A 21,187-nucleotide genomic window follows, 5' to 3' on the forward strand; every position below is an offset into this window, starting at 1 on the left:
ATCACCGAGTGTGACCCAAAAAGCAAAAAAAAAAAAAAAAAAAAAAAAAAAGAAAGAAAGAAAGAAAATTTAAAGGAAGGCTTACCCACAAACACCCCAACAGATGGAACAAAACTAATGTCCAAAATGGAGGTGTGAACAATCAAAATAAGATCCCAATTTTGTCTGATTCCAAAGTGCAACCTCTAAATCCTCTTTTGTAAAATATGCGGGAAAGGACAAACTGTCACCCCAGAAACAGCCCATTAGAGTGCTTTGAGGTCCTTACATTTACAAAATGGCCCATTAATCTCTATTCTTTGCAAAATCCAGAAACTTCTATTTCACCTCTCCTTTCCTAATTTAATGCTGCTTAGAAGATGGGTGAGAGACATGAAAATATTAGATGAGGCAGAGAAAAATTTATAGGGTATCAAAGACGTAGTATAGAAGTATTTTTAAATATAGATTTAAAAATAAATAATGGGATTTCTAAGCAGTTGGTTCCAGATCAATGAGAACTTATCTACGCAATTATGAAACCTTAGAATCTTGATTATGATAGAAATCTTTGGCTGCAGCTTCTCTATTAATGTACTCTGCAGCAAAGTCATTTTTAGACTGACATTTGTCAGTGGTTCTGCACTGCAACTGTACATCCATCTCTATAAAGTTCCTAGACTAATGGTCTCCGTTTTGAGTTTAGGTAAATGATCCTGTGTTATGTCATTTATTCTTCCTGAGCTTTTCATTATTTTTCCTGGCTCACTTTCCAGTATATCAATATGACTTTGGTGCCAATCCTTCTCTCACCATTTTAGTTATCTATTGATTACCTATCAATTAGTTCTGTCTCCTAAGTAATTCTCAGGACTGATACTTGTAAAAAATATGTAACTGTTAGCTCCGAACCATACCTTAAGGGAAAAAAATTCAACACCTTTAGGAGAGAACTTTCTAGCACATTGTGAATATACCCCAGTCAAAGCAGCACACTCTATCTTCTCTCTTAAAAAAAGTATTATTATAAGTTTGTAACTATAGTTGCCACTATCACTTAATGTCCAGAAGAGTATGAAAGGGACTGTTTTAGATTGGCTTCATAATAAAGGCCAGCTTTGCTTAGTAACAAAAGTCAGGATATTGGAAGAATAAACCTTTCCCCAGAAATATGAGTGTTTATTTTCTTAAGTGGGGTCAAGGACCTATTTCATAAATAATTCCCCTCTTTTTCCTGTGCCAGGGTCTTACGCCTTCCAGCGTTGAACCACATCCCCAAGCCACTGTAGCACTGTAGCACTGTCCTCCCATTGTTCATTGATTTGCTCGAGAGGGCACCAGTAGCGTCTTCATTGTGAGATTTGTTGTTACTGTTTATGGCATATCGAATATGCTACGGGGATCTTGCCAGGGTCTGCTGTGCGGGCGGGATACTCTTCGTAGCTTATAGGGCTCTCTGAGAGGGACGGAGGAGTCGAATCCCGGGTCGGGCGCGTGCAAGGCAAAAGCCCTACCCACTCTGCTATCTCTCCAGACCACAATAATCTCTAATTATTTTCAGGTAATAAAAGTTTATGCTTTGGACAAAATATATAGAGTTATTTTTTAATAAATATATTTAGAAACAAATTAATTTATTAATTTTTAAAATTTGAAGCACTGTGAGATAGTCCCTTACAAAGCTGTTCATGATTAGATAGAAACCAATTTAAAGCATTGCTTTCCTCATTTCTTTTTTTTCCCTTTCTTTTTCTCCCCCCTTTGGCAGTGATCGGGGGATGGGCACCCCCAGATATGCTTACATCTATCTTTGTATTCAGGCATCACTCCTGATGTACTTGGGGGATCATATACAGTGCCAGGGATTGAACTCAGGTTGTCCACATGCAAGGCAAATAAATGTTGTGCTCACTGTAAATCTTTTTACTGTACTGAGGTAGAAAATATGCCTTTTAAAATTGTGATAGAATAGACGTAACATAAAATTTACCATCTAAACTATTTTGCATTTATCTATAGTGTTCTTTTCAACTTGCAACATTGAAACTTTGTACCACTTGCTGTTCACAATTCCCCATTCTTCCAGCTTCCTGACCCCTGACAACTACGTTTATATTTTCTGTCTTTGACATATGTCAAGATACCACATATAAGTGACATTACACTATATATACATAGGTGTGTGTGTGTGTGTGTGTGTGTCTGGTTTATTTCGCTCAACATAATAATCTCAGGTTCTCCCATGTTGCAGCATATGTCATATGTAATAATTTTCATCTAACAATGAACCCTAAGATGCTTCTGCTATTCGGCTTTTTCCAATAATGCTGTGATGAGTCTGTATATACAAATAGTTTTTGGAAACTCTGGTTTCAATTCTTTTTGTTTATTTGTTTTGGTCCACACCCAGAAGGGATCAGAACTTATTTCTAGCTCTCTTCTCGAGAGTGACCCCTGGCCATATTGGGGGACCATATGTGGTGCCAGGGATTCGAACTCCTTTGGCAGGTGCAAAGTAAGGGCCTCAACCCCTGAACTAATTTCAGTTCTTATATATGTAACCAGTTATTAAGAGATTTGCTCATCAATTTGCTCGAGCGGGTCCAGTAACGTCTCCATTTTTTTGAGACTTGTTGTTACTGTGTTAAGCATATTAAATACATCACGGGTAGCTTGTCAGGCTTTGCCGTGTGGGCGAGATACTCTCAGTAGCTTGCCGGGCTCTCCGAGAGGGGCGGAGGAATCGAACCTGGCTCGGCCAGGCTGGCTGCACGAAAGGCAAAAGCCCTACCGCTGTGCTATCACTGCAGCCCCCCTCTCGGAGGGCCTGGTAAGCTACCGAGAGTATTCAATATGCCAAACACAGTAACAAGAAGTCTCACAATGGAGATGTTACTGGGCCCGCTCGAGCAAATCGATGAACAATGGGAGGACAGGACATGAGGACAGGTATGTAACCAGAAGTGAAATTGCTGGTTCATCTGCTAAATCTAGTCTCTACTTAAAAAAAAAAAATTAACCACTGTAACTTTTTTGAGAGACTGTATCATTTTACATTCCTATGGGTAATCACAACATTTTAATTTTTCTGCAGCCTATACTAGTTTTATTTTTTCATTGTAAAAATAGTATTTATCATAATGAGAAAAATTATCCTATACTCATTAGGATGACTATGGTTTTGTTTGCTTTTCCCAAGTGATAAATAATATTGAGCATCTATTCATAATCCTTGCTGGTCATTTGTTTATCTTCTTTGTATAAGTATCTATTCAAACCTTTTGAGCACTTTCTAAATTAGATTGTTTTTTGTTGAGTTGTTCAAAACTTACCCTGAAAATATTTTCTTCCAAATATTGAAAATATTTTCTTCAAATCCGTAAGTTAATTATTCACTCTGATTATATCATTTGAGGCATGGAAATTTTACATTTTGATATAGTACATTGCATTTTTCAACTCTTTTTTTTTTTTTGCCTGTGTTGGGGTTTGTACTCCAGAATTTTCTTGTCAAGCCAATATCATAAAACTTTCCCCTATGTTTTCTCCTAAGAGTTTTATAGTTCTGTGACTCATATTTAGGTCTTTGAATCATTTTGATTTAATTTCTCATAAGGTATAAATTGAAGATCCAATTTTATTATTTTGCACTGATTTTATATGCTTTTATTGCCTATACAGATGAAATAACTCAATGCCTGTCCTTTTCTTTCTGATTAAAAAGATCATAGGATTTCAACTTATAGATGAAAACAGCTTCATCTAATCAGCTATTAACTGATACTCTGGGTGCTTCCATATTTTAGCTTTGCAAATAGTACTGCAGTAAATACAGAAGTAAATATAACTTTTTCTGGCTGGAGCGATAGCACAGCAGTAGGGCGTTTGCCTTGCACGCAGCCAACATGGCCGACCCGAGTTCGAGTCCTCCGCCCCTCTTGGAGAGCCCGGCAAGCTACCGAGAGTATCTCGCCCGCATGGCAGAGCCTGGCAAGCTCCCTGTGACGTATTCCATATGCCAGACACAGTAACAACAAAGTCTCCAATGGAGACGTTACTGGGCCCGCTTGAGCAAATCGATGAACAACGGGAGGGCCATTAGCTTTACCTTTACCTTACCTTTTTATTACCCCTCCCCTCATGTTCCCTTCACTGTTGTAATGACTGAGGGTTGCACATAGTTGGTTGTGGTACTTGTTGGGTTGTTGGGGGTTATGCACTTGTTGGGGGCTACCCACTTGGCTGAAGTACTCCCAGGGGTCTTGTGCTTCAGTCACAGAGCTTACAGTCAGTTGTAAGATGACTGCCCTAGAGATGCACATTTTGCTGTGACTCTGGGGATCATCAGTGGCTGGTCTATACTGGTTCTCATTGTGTAAGAATTTGTGGTTCCCTAATACCATATGATGCAGAGATCTTTCCATCTACTTATCTGCTTTGGATACGTCCCCTCACCCCTTTCTGGTTTGTGTGGGGTATGGCTCCCAAACAATGTTCAGGGGATTCAGGGGCCACTCGCAGGAATAATCAACTGGGTTAGACAATTTGGTGTGAGGGTCCAAGGATGTGGTGCTGCCCAAACTTTGGATCCTCTAAAGGTAAAGGTAAAGGTAAAGGTAAAGGCCCTCTGGTTGATCATCGATTTGCTCGAGCAGGCCCAGTAACGTCTCCATTGGAGACTTTGTTGTTACTGTGTCTGGCATATCGAATACGTCACGGGGAGCTTGCCAGGCTCTGCCATGCGGGCGAGATACTCTCGGTAGCTTGCTGGGCTCTCCGCGAGGGGCAGAGGAATCGAACTCAGGTCGGCCATGTTGGCTGCATGCAAGGCAAACGCCCTACCGCTGTACTATCTCTCCAGGCTACTCCTGGGAAATACCAGGGTGATCCAGCTGGTTGAAAAGCACCAGAATCAAACCTGAAGATGCTCTGGGGGCATGCTGTTTCAGGGATTAAACCAGGGATCAAAGCTTCTGACCACTGTACAATCTCCTTGGCTCCTTTAGGGAGGTGGTTGGGGGCTATACCTGGAAGTGCTCAGGAGCTAAGCAGGGTTCTGGGCCCAGAGACTGCTCCTCACTGTAATCAGGTGACCACATGACACTAGGGATCAAACCTCTGTCTCCTGCTTACAAAGCATGTGCTTAGTGCTTTGAGCCTCTCTGGCACCCAAGCTTATTTATTTATTTACTTATTTAATTTTTTGCTTTTTGGGTCACACCCAGGAATGCACAGGGGTTACTCCTGGCTCTGCACTCAGGAATTACTCCTGGTGGTGCTCAGGAGACCACATGGGATTCTGGGAATCGAACCCGGGTCGGCCGCATGCAAGGCAAACGCCCTACCTGACTTTAGCATAGGTGCAGGTGCCTTTTGCAAATATTTTTACCCTAGTAGTTTACAATTTCATTGAGGGATTTTATTTTTATAGGCAAAGTTCTGACTATATGAACAATACAGTTAAGTTGACATTTTAGGCCTGTGGCAGCCATAACCATTCTAAATCAGGCATTCTTATGACCAAAAAGCCTATGACATCAGCCAAAAATAATGCAGAAATCTTAAAGTAGAAGTGCCACGGGGTATGTTCTTCTAAATGCCATATGGAAAATATCTTAGGGAATATAATGAATATTTCCGTAGACTTGGTCTCAATCCAGTTTAAAATTTGCAACTGTTTTAGTAATAAAGATTATTTTTAGATATAATTTGATGGATTTATGTCCTTGTATGCAAGTTGAACATTTAAAATTAAAAAGTTCTAGGTTTACTGTGACATTTATTTTACCCAAAAAAGTACATAGACTCTCTATACTGTTGAGTTGCCCAGTATTATCATAAGAGTATGTTCTAGCTCCTACTGGTTAAACAATACTGCAGTGAAAATCTTGGTATAGCAAAAATATTTGGAAGTTGATCTGTTTTAGCTAAGACTAATCAAGCTACAATTAAATTCTAGGCAAACAGCTAAAACATTTTGTTTAGACTTTTTCTCATAGAAATGAACAATTATAGGGGCCAAACTGATAGTTCAGCAGGTAGGGAGCTAGCCTAGCATGTGGCTGACCTAGGTTTGATCCCCAGAAACCCATATGATCCCCCAACCCCTGCCAAGAGTGATTCCTGAGCACAGAGCCAGGAATAAGCCCTGAGCACCACCGGTGTGGACCTAAAATAAAATAAAATCATGGGTTATATTTGTGCTTACAATAGTTAGTCTTACTGTTTTGAGGTTAAGACATCATTTAAATGAGAAGTATCTGGAAAAATGTGGAGCATATCTGCATAAAGGAAATTTTGTCTGCAATTTTAGGGGCGTTATGCACCCCTATCTTCCCGTATATAGGTATATACAAAGAACTTTATCTTTGGTTATATGTCCAGACATTAGTTTTGAAGGAGGCTGTTTTTCTTACCAAGCAAACACACCTTGTCACTGACCTAACCTTCCAACTCCCTAAGGAATAGGGCCTAAAAATAAGCTGCTCCTAATTCAAATCAACAACTTTTCTCTAGTAACTCAGAAGTAGTTAAAGGAGAAAAGAGCAATGCTGTCTTTCAGTTGTTCACTCTCCCCTGTTGGTAGCACCATCATTTCCTGTGCAGAGTGACCCTGGTTTCTAAAAATAACTCCAGTGCTATTCAACTGCTTATATTTGGCATATTCTTCATTCTTATTTGGGAAGGCACATTCCCTTCTCCAGTTGAAGAAACTCAGCATCTGAGACAAGCTGCCTAAAGAAAACACTGTTCCCTCTGGGCTCTTGAAAAATGTTCAGCATCTGAAAGCTGGCAGGGAACGCTCACACCCAACGGTGGCAATATTCCCTGGCCTGAGTGGAGAAAAGGGAGGAAACTATATATGGAAAACAGGAAGCAGCAACAGTGAGCGGTCTTACTCCTAAGTGACCCACATTCAAAGTCGTAATCTGCAACAGCTATCTGCAAAAGGAAGAATTAATTGCTAATCAGCCTAAACTGCGAGAAACATACTGAAAATCAGGCCAGATCGTCCGGTTTCCACTTTTTGTTTAAATAAGCAAAGGAATAAAGCATTGAGGACAGACTAGTTAAAACATACGGACATACATCATGTATACACACAATTAGTGGTTGCCTTGTTGCAAACCAAAGTTTTCATGGTTCCCCGGGCAGTTATTACAGGGTATAAAGAATGTTCACTAAATCTAAGACCTAGCTCAAACTTTACAAGCTGCAAGATAAATAAGCTCCTAATTTCTCTGCATTACATGACTAATTGCATTTTATTTACATATATGGAAACATAAAAAGCAGGAACTGGAAGAACTGACTCACTCATTTTTCAAAGTGTTCATAATTCCCAGAGCTGTTTTATTTATGTATTTTTCTACCAAAGCACACAGATTCATGTCTTCATAGAGGGCATTTAATTTCACAGGAAAGGGAAGAGAGATGGATCACAATAAAGAAGCACTTCACAATGGTATTATAGACACTATCAGAAACCTTTATACCTTCTATCCCTTCCACTATTTTCTCTCTCACTCTTTTTTCCCCTTTGGTCACAACCAGCAGTGCTCACAACTGACTCCTGGCTCTTTGCTCAGGGATCACTCTTGACAGGGTTCAGGGAACCTTCTGGGTTGCCAGGAATTAAACCCAGTTTGACTATGTGCAAGGCAAGAGCTCTACTTACTATACTACCGCTCTAGCCCTCTCTCACTCCTTTTTTCATCTCTCACTTCCCCCCCTTTATTAGAAACATATTTTTTGGCTTTTGCATCACATCCAGTGATACTCAGGGGTTACCCCTGCCTCTGCACTCAGGAATTACTCCTGGCGGTGCTCAGGAGACCCCATGGAATGCTGGGGATCGAATCCGGGTCAGCCGTGTGCAAGGCAAATGCCCTACCCAGTGTATTATTGCACTGGTTCTAAAAAAATTTTTTTAAATACATTTTTTTTGGTTACACCCGGTAGTACTCAGGATTTAATCCTAACTCCATGCTCAGGAGTGTTGGGGATCAAACACTGTATGCAAAGGAAGTGCCCTACCCACGTTCCTGTTCTCTACCACCCCCCCTTAAAAAGTATATTTAAAGACGTTAAAAGAAGTTAATATTCTCTAAAAATCTGGTGATAACAGATGAAAACATTTATTAGATTATTCTGCAGAAACATTTCTTAGAAAAGTAGCTTAAAATTCACCTAAATTGCGGTCAGTCAATTTTCTCTCTTGAAGTCCTCACACACATATCAAACGGTATTAAAGGGCCAGCAGGTTGGGCACTTCCCTTACATGCAGCTGACCTGGGTTGGATCCCTGACTCTACATACAACCTCTGAGCATCACCAGGAGTGATCCCTCAGCACAGAGCCAGGAGTAAGTCCTGCACAAAGCCAGTCAAGGTCCCAGTGCCTCCAAAATTAAACATATAAAAGAAATAATAAAATAAAATGATATATAAAAAAAACCAACCCAGTTTGTGTTGCTCAGATGGTCTCCTGTCTGTAGCACTGTAGCACTGTCCTCCCGTTGTTCATCATTTCCTCGAGTGGGCACCAGCAACGTCTCCATTGTGAGACTTGTTGTTACTGTTTTTGGCTTATTGAATATGCCACGAGGAGCTTGGCTTGCCAAGCTCTGCCATGAGGGTGGGATACTCTCGGTAGATTGCCGGGCTCTCCAAGAGGGATGGAGGAATAGAACCCAGGTCGGCCGCCTGCAAGGCAAAGGCCCTACCCGCTGTGCTATCACTCCAGGTCACACCCAGCAATGCTCAGTGGTTTCTCCTGGCTCTGCACTCAGGAATTTCACCTGGGGGTGCTTGGGGGACCATATGAGATGCCGGGGATCAAACCCGGGTCAGCTGCTTGCAAGGCAAACGCCCTACCCGCTGTACTATCATTCCGGCCTCCCTGTCTATGATTTTCCTTAGTTATTGTTCTTAGTAAGGTCTCATCATTACACAGGTAATTCAACCAAACCAAACCCATACACTTTTCCTTTCATCGTCAAGGTTGGAATTGGCTTTTGCCTATAAATCTGGAATCCAATTTGCAATGGGTCTCTGTGCATGCCCTTGAATAGTTAAAAATACATTTTTTTCATTCCTCTTTGTCTAGACACTCTTATTTTATAAAAACATATAATCTACCATCAGTATCAGAATGCACTTGTGAAAATGAAAAGGAATGCTATTAATAACCTACTTGAACAATAAACTAGGGTGCTATCTTGGGCACACTAGACACACGGTCACTCTACTTAAAAAAATTTTTGGTATGGATTGTGCCAGAATATGCTAGTCAATAGCCAACAGCAGGACAAATTTGGGTATATTTCTCACAGTACAGGTATTCATACTTTGTTCTACTCCATGTGGTTTCTTGTTTTGGGGTTTTTGGATCACACCTGGCAGTGCTTGGGGGCTGCTCCTGGCTTTGATCTCAGAAGTGCCTCTGGTGGTGCTAAACAGATCATGTGACACCAGGGATTGAACCAGAGCAAGTTGCATAAAAGAGAAGTGCTCAACCCCTGTACTATCTCTCTGGCCTCTCTCTCTCACAGGGTCTAACCCTCTGATTTGCACTTGCAAAATTATTTATATATGTATATATGCTAATCATTTTGCCAATTTAGGGTTGTTTCACCTCAAGGATTATAAAATCTCTTTTATTATGGAATGACTTACATTTGTAGCTAAATAGGAAAGTGCTCAAACCAAAGTGCTCAAACCATTAAGAGAAAGATATATTCACGCATGAAGCCCAAACTGATTCGTTCTCACCCCCAATTCTTTTTTTTTTATGTAGGAGTACTGCTATTTATTCAGCCACTGATTAGGCTGATTGAATTTTGCATGAACTCCACTCACCCCCAATTCTTAATACCATAAACTTGTGATTAAATATGACCTACTAGGTTGAATGATCTGTAGTCAAACAGTGATCCCTCTGTTTGTGAGAGATAATTTGGTTTCCAGAGAAGCCATTAACCTTTCTGGTAGCAGATTAAAGGTTAGTTGCTTCTTTCATTTATGTAAGTCTATTGCTTAATTATAAGTAGAGCTAGGGATTAAACACTAAAACGAACTTGGACATCCAATAAAAGTGTTGCTGGTGAGCAACTTTGAAACTTTATTCTAGAAAACAACAGATGAATAAAAATATACATTTTGAAGCATATGTGATAGTATGGTGAGAAAACTAAAGAAAGGCCTATTTTTAGTGTCTGATGCAGAAGACAATTTTGGGAAGACAGTTTAGGGAAGGGACAACTTGTCTTAAATTCAAGATATTAAGAGCTCTATCATTATATGATACAGCAATGCAATTTGTACTGCTCCTACTTACTAACATTTCCTTTTAACATCGTAAGCCTAATCAGACCCTGTTTGGAGTATTCATAAAATTTACATTTACTTCATTGTCCAGTGCTTCATATTTATATGATACACAAGTATAGTTGTCCTGCTTTTCTTACATTACATGTCAGACACAGACAGAAAACTTTTCCCTTTTTCTCAAATCTCATAACTTTTGTATGTAATTTTGAATTCACTTTCCACTTTAGTCAGATGGTCTGGCCTGGTCACAAGAGCAAAAAACACTCAATAATTCAATTATCAGATAATGTCTGAGCCCTTCTGATGTGTCCCATAACAGTGTTTGACACTGGGATTGAAAAGATGATTGAACTGCCTTAAAATGCTTTTTTTTTTTTAAAAAATGTAAACCTCATAATGTTTTTACCGCAATGATGGTTCCTCAAATCATGTATGAGTGTCTCCTGGCCCTGCAGGATTCAGACACCAACTGGGCTACATGAAAATACTGTAAAAGAGGACCCCAGAAGGAGGCTGGGGGTTCAAACCAGGGGAGACACAGGAAGGAAAAAGGGCCGGAAGGGTGCCAAGAGTGGAAAAACTTTGAGAAACACTAATATTACATACACAGGAAAGAGAATTCTGGGAAATACAGAGCAAATCAACATGAACCAATTATGTTAGATCTTAGGATAACGGCCTATGCTAAGACCAGGGCAATCTTGATTAATTTTGAATACTGCTGTCAGAAAAAAATTAACCAGAATACTCTTAAACCAACACCTTTCAGCTAAACAATGTTGAGGTCTAATGGCAGCTTTACTTACCATTGGGTTAGTAATCTAGAAGCATCTTTTAGCCTCCTAAGCTTGGTCCAGGCAATCTTCACTACCCAACTGCCACCACAGGCCAGGCTGCTTTCTGGACCATGTGGCCACTTTGTGGTCGCACAACACATCATAAGACACTTCCTACCCATTTTCCATAATTACCACATTATATATTTGATGGGGTTCAGACAGCAGGCAACAAAACCATGGAGAGAAATATATGGGCTGGAGCGATAGCACAGCGGCAGGGCGTTTGCCTTGCACGCAGTCAACATGCCTGACCCGAGTTCGATTCCTCTGCCCCTCTCGGAGAGCCCGGCAAGCTACCGAGAGTATCTCGCCCGCATGGCAGAGCCTGGCAAGCTCCTCATGTTGTATTCGATATGCCAAACACAGTAACAACAAAATCTCCAATGGAGACATTAACTGGGCCCGCTCGAGCAAATCAATGATCAACGGGAGGGCCTTTACTTTTACTTTATGCCTCTCAGAAAGCCCGGCAAGTACCAAGAGTATCCCGCCAGCACGGGCAAGCTCCCCGTGGCGTATTCGATATGCCAAAAATAGTAACGATAACAGTCTCATTCCCCTGAAAGAGCCTTCAATTGTTGGGAAAGACAGTAAGGAGAGGCTGCTAAAATCTCAGGCTGGGAGGAATAGAGACGTTACTGGTGCCGGCTCAAGTAAATCGAGGAACAACGGGATAACAGTATTACAGCGATACAGTGAAGCTTGGTCCTGCATGCATTCTGGGTGGGGATAGGAGCTGAGGTGAATCAAACCCATTTATTTTAAGATCTTCAGAGATGGCCTAACGAATAGATTTTATTTTGCTGGGTAGCAAGATGGGAGTTTTCCACAGAGATGTTTTATTTTTTGCAATATATTTAAGACTAAGAGCCAGGTAGGCATGGTAGTTTCTAATTTCACCTAAGTGAAATACAGGCCGATGATCCTCAGATCTGACAAGTGCCCTTTTCCCACCAGTCTGCTGAGGGTTCTCAGGGGCGAGCAGAGGCAACTTGGAGCAGCTCATTTTCCACTTCTGGGTTGTTTAGTATCATGTGGTTGGGGGTTTCTACCCACTATGTGCCTGGGCATGCTTAGAACGATCCTAGGGTTTATTGTGGGGGGTGGGGTGGTTAGTTGGGGGGGGGAGACGAAGGGGCCACAACCGGTGGTCAGGGTTCACTCCTGGGTCTGCCTGCGCTCAGGGATCAGTCTTGGTGGGCTCAGAGGATCTTTGGGGGTGCAAGCCCCCTCCCTAGTGTTCTATCTCTCCGCCTCTTCCCTTGTCTTTGAAAGGATCCTTCCTCAGATCTCACTGTCGCCTACTGGAGAAAGTGAGCTGGAGCCGCCTTCTAAGCAGGAAACTTTCCCCTTTTCTGCAGATTAATTAGCAAAAGCCACTCCCTAACTTGCATTTCTTCCCCTAAAACTGTCTTCATCTCCACGTTTGCCAGGGCTTCGCCTTTCTCCTAGACCCAAGTTCGTGCACCTCATCACTTTAGAAAAACAAAACAAAGGCTTTATAGCCAATTCTTTTCCAAACGGAAAACAGGTTTTTGGTTCGTTTCGGGGCCACACCCGGGGGTGCGCAGGGACCACTCCCGGCAGGGATAGATCGGGGCGGGGGTGGGGGGGGAACCCAGCTGGGTGCCTTGTAGAATCAAACTCGGGTCAACCTCGTGTCAAGCAAGCGCCCTGGGTCTCCAGCCCCAGGAAGTCGCTTTGGGGTGTGGGGGGTTGGGAGGGGGGTCCCCAACCAAACTGCGGAGTTAACTGTCTCGACTTGGCGGGGTGTGCGGGGCGGGGGGCTCGAAAGAGAAGCGATGACAAACGCCCGGACGGGAAGCGGGGAGTCCCGGAGCCGAAGAGGGCAGACTTGAGGAAAGCGCCCCCGAGGGGCGTTCTTCCCGGTGGGCAGACCCCCGCCGCTCGCCGGGGCTTGCGCCAGGCCTCGGGGCGCCGCCGAGAGGCCCACGGAGCCCCCCGCTTTGTCCGGGCCGCGCGCTTCCTGCCCGCTCCCCGCCTCCCGGGCCGGGCGGGCTGACGCGGCCGGGCTGGAATGCGTTTCCGGAGGGAAAGGGCGGCGGCGGCGGCGGCCCGAGGAGGCGGCGAGACCCGGCCGGCTTCCTGCGGGGAGGCGCCCCGGGCACGCCGAGTCTCCGCCTCCCGTCCCCCCTCCCCGAGGAGGAGGAGCCGGCGAGGGCCGCGCCTGGGATCCCTGAGGCCGAGGGCGAGCCGCGGAGCTGCAGGCCCGAGCTGAGCGCGCCGGGGCCTGGAGGGCCGGACAAGGTAACGGCCTCGGGGTGCGGGGGATCGGGGAGGGCCGGGCCGGCGGCCCCCGGGAATTCTCGGGCGGACCGGGACCTCGGTGCTGGCCGCCGGGCCCGGTGGGCCGGAGCGGGGGCGCGGAGCCGCAGCCTTGCTGGCCGCGGCGTCCGGCCGGGCCCTCCCGCGCTCGCCGCCGCCCAAGCCGCATGCCCAGCGCGCTGCTCAGCTCTGCCCGGGCCGCCCGCCCGCTCGCCCGCGCACCCGGCCGCTGGCACGCCGCGGGCGGGGAGTGGCGAGGACGTAGGGCGCCCTGGCACCTGCCGTCCCCGGGCGATCGGCGCCCCACGCCCCGTCCCGAGCCCGTCCGGGATCCCGCGGCCACGGTGCGGGCAGGCTTTGAGAAAGCGGCTGGAGGACGCCGCCTGGGGAGGGCAGGAGGGGGGAACTCCACGGCCCGGCAGGATCTGGGAAGGGCCGGGAAGCTCTGTAGAGTCTCTTTGTCTCCTTTTTTCTCCTCTGACCGGTTGCTCTTTTTTTTTTTTTAAACCCCCCTCACTCTTTTTTTTTTCCTTTCTTTTCCTTCTCTCCCGTCTCCCGTCTCTTGGCCGCTCTGGGTCGGTCTTTCCTGCGTGCGAACGGGTCTCCCCCGACCCCTCCAACTTTGCAGAAGCTGGCGTCCCAGTTTGCTGCGCCCGTGGCCGGGTGGGGCTGGTCTCGGGGCCTGTGGATGGCTTGTGGGTGGGCCCCCCTGTCTACCCACCCCCTCCCGAAGCTGGCGTCCGAGAGCCGCTAGGAAAAGAAGGCGCAGTGTTGGCACCGTGTCCTGTTTTTCCCCACTGAATTTTTCTAAAAGCCGCGCTGGAGTGTCGGCTCGCTCGGGCGGCTGCAGCGCCGCCAGCGGCTGCGGGGCCTGGAGGCAGCCGCGCCCCTGGGACGCGGGACTCGGACCCGGGTCCGGGTCTGGTCCCCCCACCCCCACCCCGCCCTCCCGGCCCCTCCGCTGTTGACTCCCCGTCCTTGTCTCCTGCGTCACCCTTCGCCAGTTACTTTGGGAAGAGGCCTCAGCTTTTATGGAAACCGACTTGTATCTGGGGGAGGGGATCAAAAATTTGTTCTCGTTCTTGTTCTTAGGGCCACTAGTAAATCATATGCTCTGCAGGCGTCCCTGGCCTCTTCTATTCGGTGGGCACAAATAATAAAAATAAAATAATACCAAGGGACACTTTTTGCCTTAGATCTAGTTGCCCGTGTGTGTGTGTGTGTGTGTGTGTGTGTTTGGAGGGGTGGGGTGTTTTCTCCTTTAATACTGGAATTGGTCCAGGGAAGTCTATACACTTATTTTTTCCCCCCTCCCGGGTTTACCGATGAAGAAACTGAGGCACAGGACGCATAAATTGCTTTTTGTTATCTAGTAATAAAGTGGAGACCCTAGGGGGTCTGGTCCCAGAGCTTGTGTTTGGAGTAGAGGTGATCTTCCGTGCTTGTTGAAGTTTCCTATGGTACAATAGTGAAAATCAAATGTGAAACACAGCAGAGAGTAGATGTTCAATGAACTCCTTTTCCAGAATTACTCCTTATTATAAATAAAAATATTTTATTGTTTTTTGGTTTTTGGGCCCCACGTTGCGGTGTTCAGGATTTACTCCTGGCTTTGTGCTCATGGATCACTTCTGCTGGGACTCCAGAATGCTGTGAGGCGCATGGGATGTAACCCTGCCTGGCTACAGGCAAAGCAAGTCTTACCACTGCTAATCTCTCTCTCTCAATGGCCCCTAAAAAGAACTTTTTTTTTAAATGTTGGAATGTAATTGACATTAAGTCTGCCCTCCACATTTTAATTTTAGATTTGGATTTCATTTTTTATCGCTATTTTGATGTTACAGAAATAACTGCTATGAGACTTGTTTGAGCGTTTTTCTGACGTTGCAGATAGCCTTAATAGCAGATTGTAAATAGACTGCTTTTACAGTTGGTGGTTCCCTGTCCTGACTTGCATGCACATCAGAACCAGAGGGGTCAGGGCTTACTGAAGATGCCAACTATAATACTCTTTTAAAAATAACTTTATTTCGTTAGTCTGAATCGGATGAGTGACAGGCTAAGATGAAGTGATAAATTGAAAACATGGGACAAATTGATTATTTTGGTTACAGGCATTTGAGGAGAAAGCCTTTCTTCTTATCCTAAAAGTCAGTGTGAGATGAAAGATGTTATTAGGATGCTATTTAAAAGGACAGGGGATATGGTTAGTACTTTCATAAACCAGAAATCGAGTAAACTCCAAATTATCATATTGTCTTCACACATCAACACATTTTTTTTTTTTTTTTTTTGCTTTTTGCAATTTGGATCACGTCTGGCCATGCACAGGGGTTACTCCTGGCTCTGCACTTAGAAATTACCCCTGGCGGTGCTCAGGGGACCATATGGGATGCTGGGAATCAAACCCGGGTCGGCCACGTGCAAGGCAAACGCCCTACCCGCTGTGCTATCTCTCCAGCCCCACACATCAACACATTTAAGATTTTATGATTTGCACTTTTTGTTGATGTGTGCTTTTTGTTGTCTCTGGGTGTGTTTACGAGGAGTTGAACTCAAATTCTCCTCCAGGTTCGTCCACTGGGTTACACCCCTGGCCACTATATCAAATAGTTGCATGTTGATTTTCATAGATTAGTTGTCATTTAATATTTTAATCGTTTGGCATTTTACCTGTGTGACTTACAGCAGGGGACTGGTGAAATACTCTAAAGAAGATAATTTTCTTCAATAGTCTGAATTGGTTTGCTTTCTAACTAGACTGCTAAAATAAAAGGAAACTCTGACTGGTAAGAGTATTGGCACTTTTGAGTTTCAAGAATCTAAATTTCTCAGGATTAGTACTGTGGGTCAGGCACTTGCCTTGCAAGCTGCTAACCTGAGTTCACTCCTTGGCATCTCCCGTAGGGTCTCCCAAGCCCTCTGGGCGTGATACCTGAGTAAGAGCCAAGACTGAGTCTTAAGTTCTTCTGTGTATAACAGGCTATTCATTTGAGAGGACTTACATGGACTCTTAAATTTTAGAGGTTCTCCTACTCTGCACAGAAGAGTTGGGATCTGTTGACTGAGTCCTAGATGATATTGTGCAAACAATGTATTTCTTATGCTAGTTTGCCTATTAGGACCTTTGTGTGTGCGTGTGTATGTGTGTGTGTGTGGGGGGGGGCTTTTCCTTTTATGTTCCAGACATAATGGTTGTGGGACAGGATGGCTGGGTTGATAGGTAAAGGTAGGGAAGAAAAGTGTCTTCAGGGTCCTGAAATGTAGCAGTGCATAACCTCCAGAACACCAGCAGTTTTTAGAATATTTCAGTTGGTGGTGGAAAAGAGTGAGAATTTTTTTTTTCAGGAGCTCTGTGTCCTAAAGGAACCAAGATGTATCTTATAAATAGTCATCTTTTTAAAAGATAACTAGTTATGAAACCCATATAGCCAAGTTTTATTTATAAAGTAAAGTACTGTGGATTATTTTAAGAATCTGTGTTTAAACTTTATCTTTAAAGTTTAACTATCTTTAAACTTTATTTTTGATTTGTGGCTTTAGAAGATAAGGTTAACTTGTTTAGCAATGAACATGTATATCGTCTTATGAAAGTGTGGGAAGTGTGTCTGAGTGAAAAATACAGGATCTGTATAAATGCACGTATACACTTGCAATCACATATTTCTTACAAGAACAACTCATAGACTCCAAAGTGCAGTTTCTGGAACCAGGGAGTGATAAAACAATGACTCACTGAAGTTTAAGAAGAAAATGTGAAACTTAATGTCACATATATTTTAAGTACAATCTAGTTAATTTTTATGATTTACCACTTTTATAGGATTTATATTTTAATATGTAAGTTTGCATAGGTTTTGATTACATGTAGCACTGTAGCACTGTCCTCCCGTTGTTCATCGATTTGCTCGAGCAGGCACCAGTAATGTCTCACAACAAATTGTGAAACTTGTTGTTACTGTTTTTGGCATATCGAATACGTGTATGTGCAATTTTTTTTTTTTTTGTAGAATTGGTGAGTGGTCAGTAAGGTTTGTGGGTCTTTGGTAAAAGGGATAGTTTGGGTGAGTCTGCAAGACTTAGAGTTTTGGAGAATTGATGGAATTTGGTACCTGAGATAAGAGACCCATAGTGGTACATGTTTCTAATTACGTGGTTCCCCTGGTCAGGGGCAGTATAGCCACAAGATGGTGCTGGTTGACTGGCAGAGGGATAAATGGTGAATTTTTAATGCCTTTTGTTTTTGTTTTTTGTTTTGTTTTTTGAGGCAACCAGGGGGTACAGGCAAAAATGTCAAGAATGCAGTTGAATACACAGGATGGGGACTCAAGAGAATGGGGAGATTCTAGAGATATAGACTTAGGAATTATTACTCTGTGTTAGTTGACGATATTAACTGCAGATGAGAAGAATCCAAAGGAGAGTTAACAAGGAGTGGGTGGAGGAAGAGGAATAGAAAAGCAAAAGCGTTTTCTGACCCCATTTTTTTCTCAGAATTTCAAATTCCTTTAAATGACAGTTATAAGAATCACGCGTATTTTTTTTTTTCTTCTTCTGAAGTTGGCGTGTTTGGAGTGAAACTGAAAGGGCAGAGGGTATAATTGAAGTGGAAACCTGGGTTTCAGTTCAGATTCTGCGCTGTGGTCTTTGTTGGACAACTTCCAGCATTTTCTGCATCTATGCTTCAACGTCATCTCAGGTTCTCATTGTGTCAGCTTGGAGTTGAGCGGTCTGTCGCTTCTCCTAGGTGACCTGGAGTGTTGCTCGTTCTTCCATGAATTTACCTGTATTGTGGTTGTGTGCCAAATTATTCCATGAAGAGAACTTGCCAAAGCCGATGAGCTAAATCTCTGATCTCTTTGTCAGGATGTGTTTTTTGTTGTATAGTGCATCTTTCTCAGTGTCTTGTGTACCAGAACCTAAAAAATGGTAAGCTGACTGATCAAGAAGTTTGGGGCTGGAAAGTTAGGATGGTAAGATAGGGTGCTTGCCTTGCATATGGCAGACCTGGGTTTGAAGTCCAGCATTCCTTATGGTCCCCTGAACCCTACCAGGAGTGATCTCTGCGCACATAACCAACAAGGAGTAAGCCCTGGGCACTGCTGGGTATGGCTCCAATCCCTGTCTCCTGAATCCCCAAAATGTTTTGACGTGATCTTTGCTTTTCAGTTAAATACCTTGTAAAAGTTTCATTCACTCCAGGGTAACCAATATAAAAAAATATTTTTTGTGAATTACCAGATAGTATTCTATAATGGGTTCTGAGAAAAAGATCATCATTGGCTTAGTAGTTTTGGAAGATTACAGAAAAGGTGCGGTATACGCTTAGCACATCATAGGTACGACAGGAGGTGACATAGTCAGAGGGTGATTAGAAAGCAGAATCCAGTGTAATTTGGCAAATATTGTAGACCTAATTAATTCCTTATTAAGCATCGTGTAAATGAAGAAAATGTGAAGGACCTGAGACTTTAGTCTGATGAACATTAGCAACAGGAATACAATTAGATTGAAAAGACAATTAAAAAATACTATTGGCTTGAATTAAAATAGTATAGTGTTGGAGACAGGAAGATGAGCTTAATGGACTGGAGCAGATATGCCCTGAGTCCCATCTCAGGCACTTCGGGGCCCCTGAGTATTGCCTGGCTGCCTCTGGTGGCCCTGTCACTGTTGCTGGACAGAAATCTTTGGAAGTGATTCCTAGCCCCTCCAAGCACTGTTTGGGAGCATTCTCAAATACTGTATTATTGTGTGTCACTGAAGATTTGTCATTTACTATGCCAGACACTGACAAGATCATGTTTGGGAACTGTAAAGAGTCATTTCTGTGTATTGTGAGCAATGAAGAGCTGAAGAAGGTAAGAAAAAAAATGATCAAGGGCTGAAAAATTTAAAAATAAGTTGATATCTCACCCTCCCCTCGCAAGAAAGTTAGAGACTAATTAGCACTTATTTGTTATAGGGAAAATAGTTTCAGTGGAGCGATGAGGAAATTATTTACATGAAAATTTTATTGAAATACTCCAGTGGAGCAATAGCACAGCGGGTTGGGCATTTGCCTTGCACGTGACTGACCCGGGGTGGATTCCTCTGTCCCTCTCGGAGAGCCGGCAAGCTACCGAGAGTATCCCGCCAGCATGGTAAGAGCCTGGCAACCTCCCTGTGGCGCATTCGGTATGCCAAAAACAGTAACAACAAGTCTCACAATGGAGACGGTACTGGTGCCCACCTGAGCAACTCGATGAACAGTGGGAGGACAGTGCTACAGTACTACTCCATTTGATGGATGGAAGTCATATTTCAGTATGTTATTGAATGAATATGTAAATAAACTTTGATATACAAAATTAGAAATATTAAGAAATATTTTGTGATTTACTTACTCATTTCATATTAATGATTTTCGTGTTTTTTAAAAGAATTGGTGAGTCATGTTTGATTATTGGAGATTGTAGTGTGAAAAAAAAAACTTTTACTACCATGTTGCACTAGGAAAGCATAGCAAAACCACTGTAGGGCACACAGGTGTGTTTAGTAAAGAGTCATAGGTTCTCAGTCCATTGGTTCAGTTCTTCAATGCAGACACTTATGACCAAGTGAATGGAGAGCAAGAAGAAAACTCAGAAGTCAGATAAACTGGCCTGTGCTTACTTTAATGATATTTGTTGCTAAGAGTTTTCACATTCACGATTATACTTTAATCTTGGCAGCAGTTCTAGGGTGGTAGTATTCCAAGTTTCCCGCTGAGTAAAATGAGAGAGTGATTGAGTGATTGACTTCATTTCTTGGAACCTATTATTAGTTGGATTTCTCTTTCTTGATAGTGGGTTGGCTGGTCCCTATCATAGCAGTGCCCAGGGGCACTTCGTGACTGCTCAGGAGTCACCTGCAGTCCTACCTTTAATACTTTTCATAAACTTGTCACGACATAAAATTTCTCAATCAGATAGTTGGTAGTTTATTCTTTCCCCTCCACAAGGAAAGGTACTACTTTTTAGACATGACAGGTATAAAGAAGAAACTGCTCATTAGATTGAACTGGAAAATCCCGGTTACTGGGTATTTTTGTTTGTTGTGGGGCCCACACAGGGAGTGCTCTAGGAACTGCATGAAATTGGGAATCAAACCAGGGCCTTCCACATGTAACATATGTGCTTTAGTGCCTGAGCTATATCCCTGGCCCATCCCTTTCCTGATGTTGTCTTTTGAGTGGAAGGAGCTGGGAGGAATTAAGTTCAGGCAACTTTTCATGCTTACTTTGAAGGATTGGTTCTAAATACTACGCTTTAATAGTGTTGTTTACTCTTTTTTGGGTTTGTGTTTTACGTTTTTCTGCTTCAATGTGAAGTCCCTCTCTTTGCTGTAATTGAGTTCCTTTGGTGCTCCCTTATTAGTGAATTCACTTCATGTTTGTTTATATTCCGTTTTTCACATAAAGCCTCTCCTTTTGGGGGGAGTGCAGCTGGTGACCAGTCATGCTTATTTACTCTCTGTTCCGTCATGTTTCTAATTGACTTGGATTCTGGTTTTTGTTTTTCATTTTTCTGCTCACAATCCCGTTCTTCCTGTTGGGATTCCATTTCTTGTGTTCATGAGCTCTGTGGAGGATTTAAACTTAAATTTCCTTTCTTACTGTACAGTTCTCTCTGGTTTTGCCATCTGTTTTTGCTGTCTTTCTGTAAGATACTATGTATTTGGGATTTAAAAAAAATACCTTGAAGAATGTTCTCATTTTCAGAGATGATTTTC

At 43.3% G+C, this 21,187-nt stretch overlaps 1 protein-coding gene across 2 annotated transcripts in view; it reads left to right on the forward strand.

Annotated features, from left to right (window-relative positions):
- The first annotated feature begins 13,308 nt into the window (after window positions 1-13,308).
- Window positions 13,309-21,187, forward strand: part of ITGB1 (integrin subunit beta 1) — a 50,450-nt gene continuing 42,571 nt past the window's right edge. For both annotated transcript variants that reach the window (XM_056132412.1, XM_056132421.1), the window contains exon 1: window positions 13,309-13,417. The gene's annotated coding sequence lies outside the window, so the exon portion shown is untranslated. The remainder of the gene's footprint in view (window positions 13,418-21,187) is intronic.

Source organism: Sorex fumeus, unplaced genomic scaffold (genome assembly GCF_029834395.1).
Source record: "Sorex fumeus unplaced genomic scaffold, SorFum_2.1 ptg000007l, whole genome shotgun sequence".
NCBI classification, from domain to species: Eukaryota; Metazoa; Chordata; class Mammalia; order Eulipotyphla; family Soricidae; genus Sorex; species Sorex fumeus.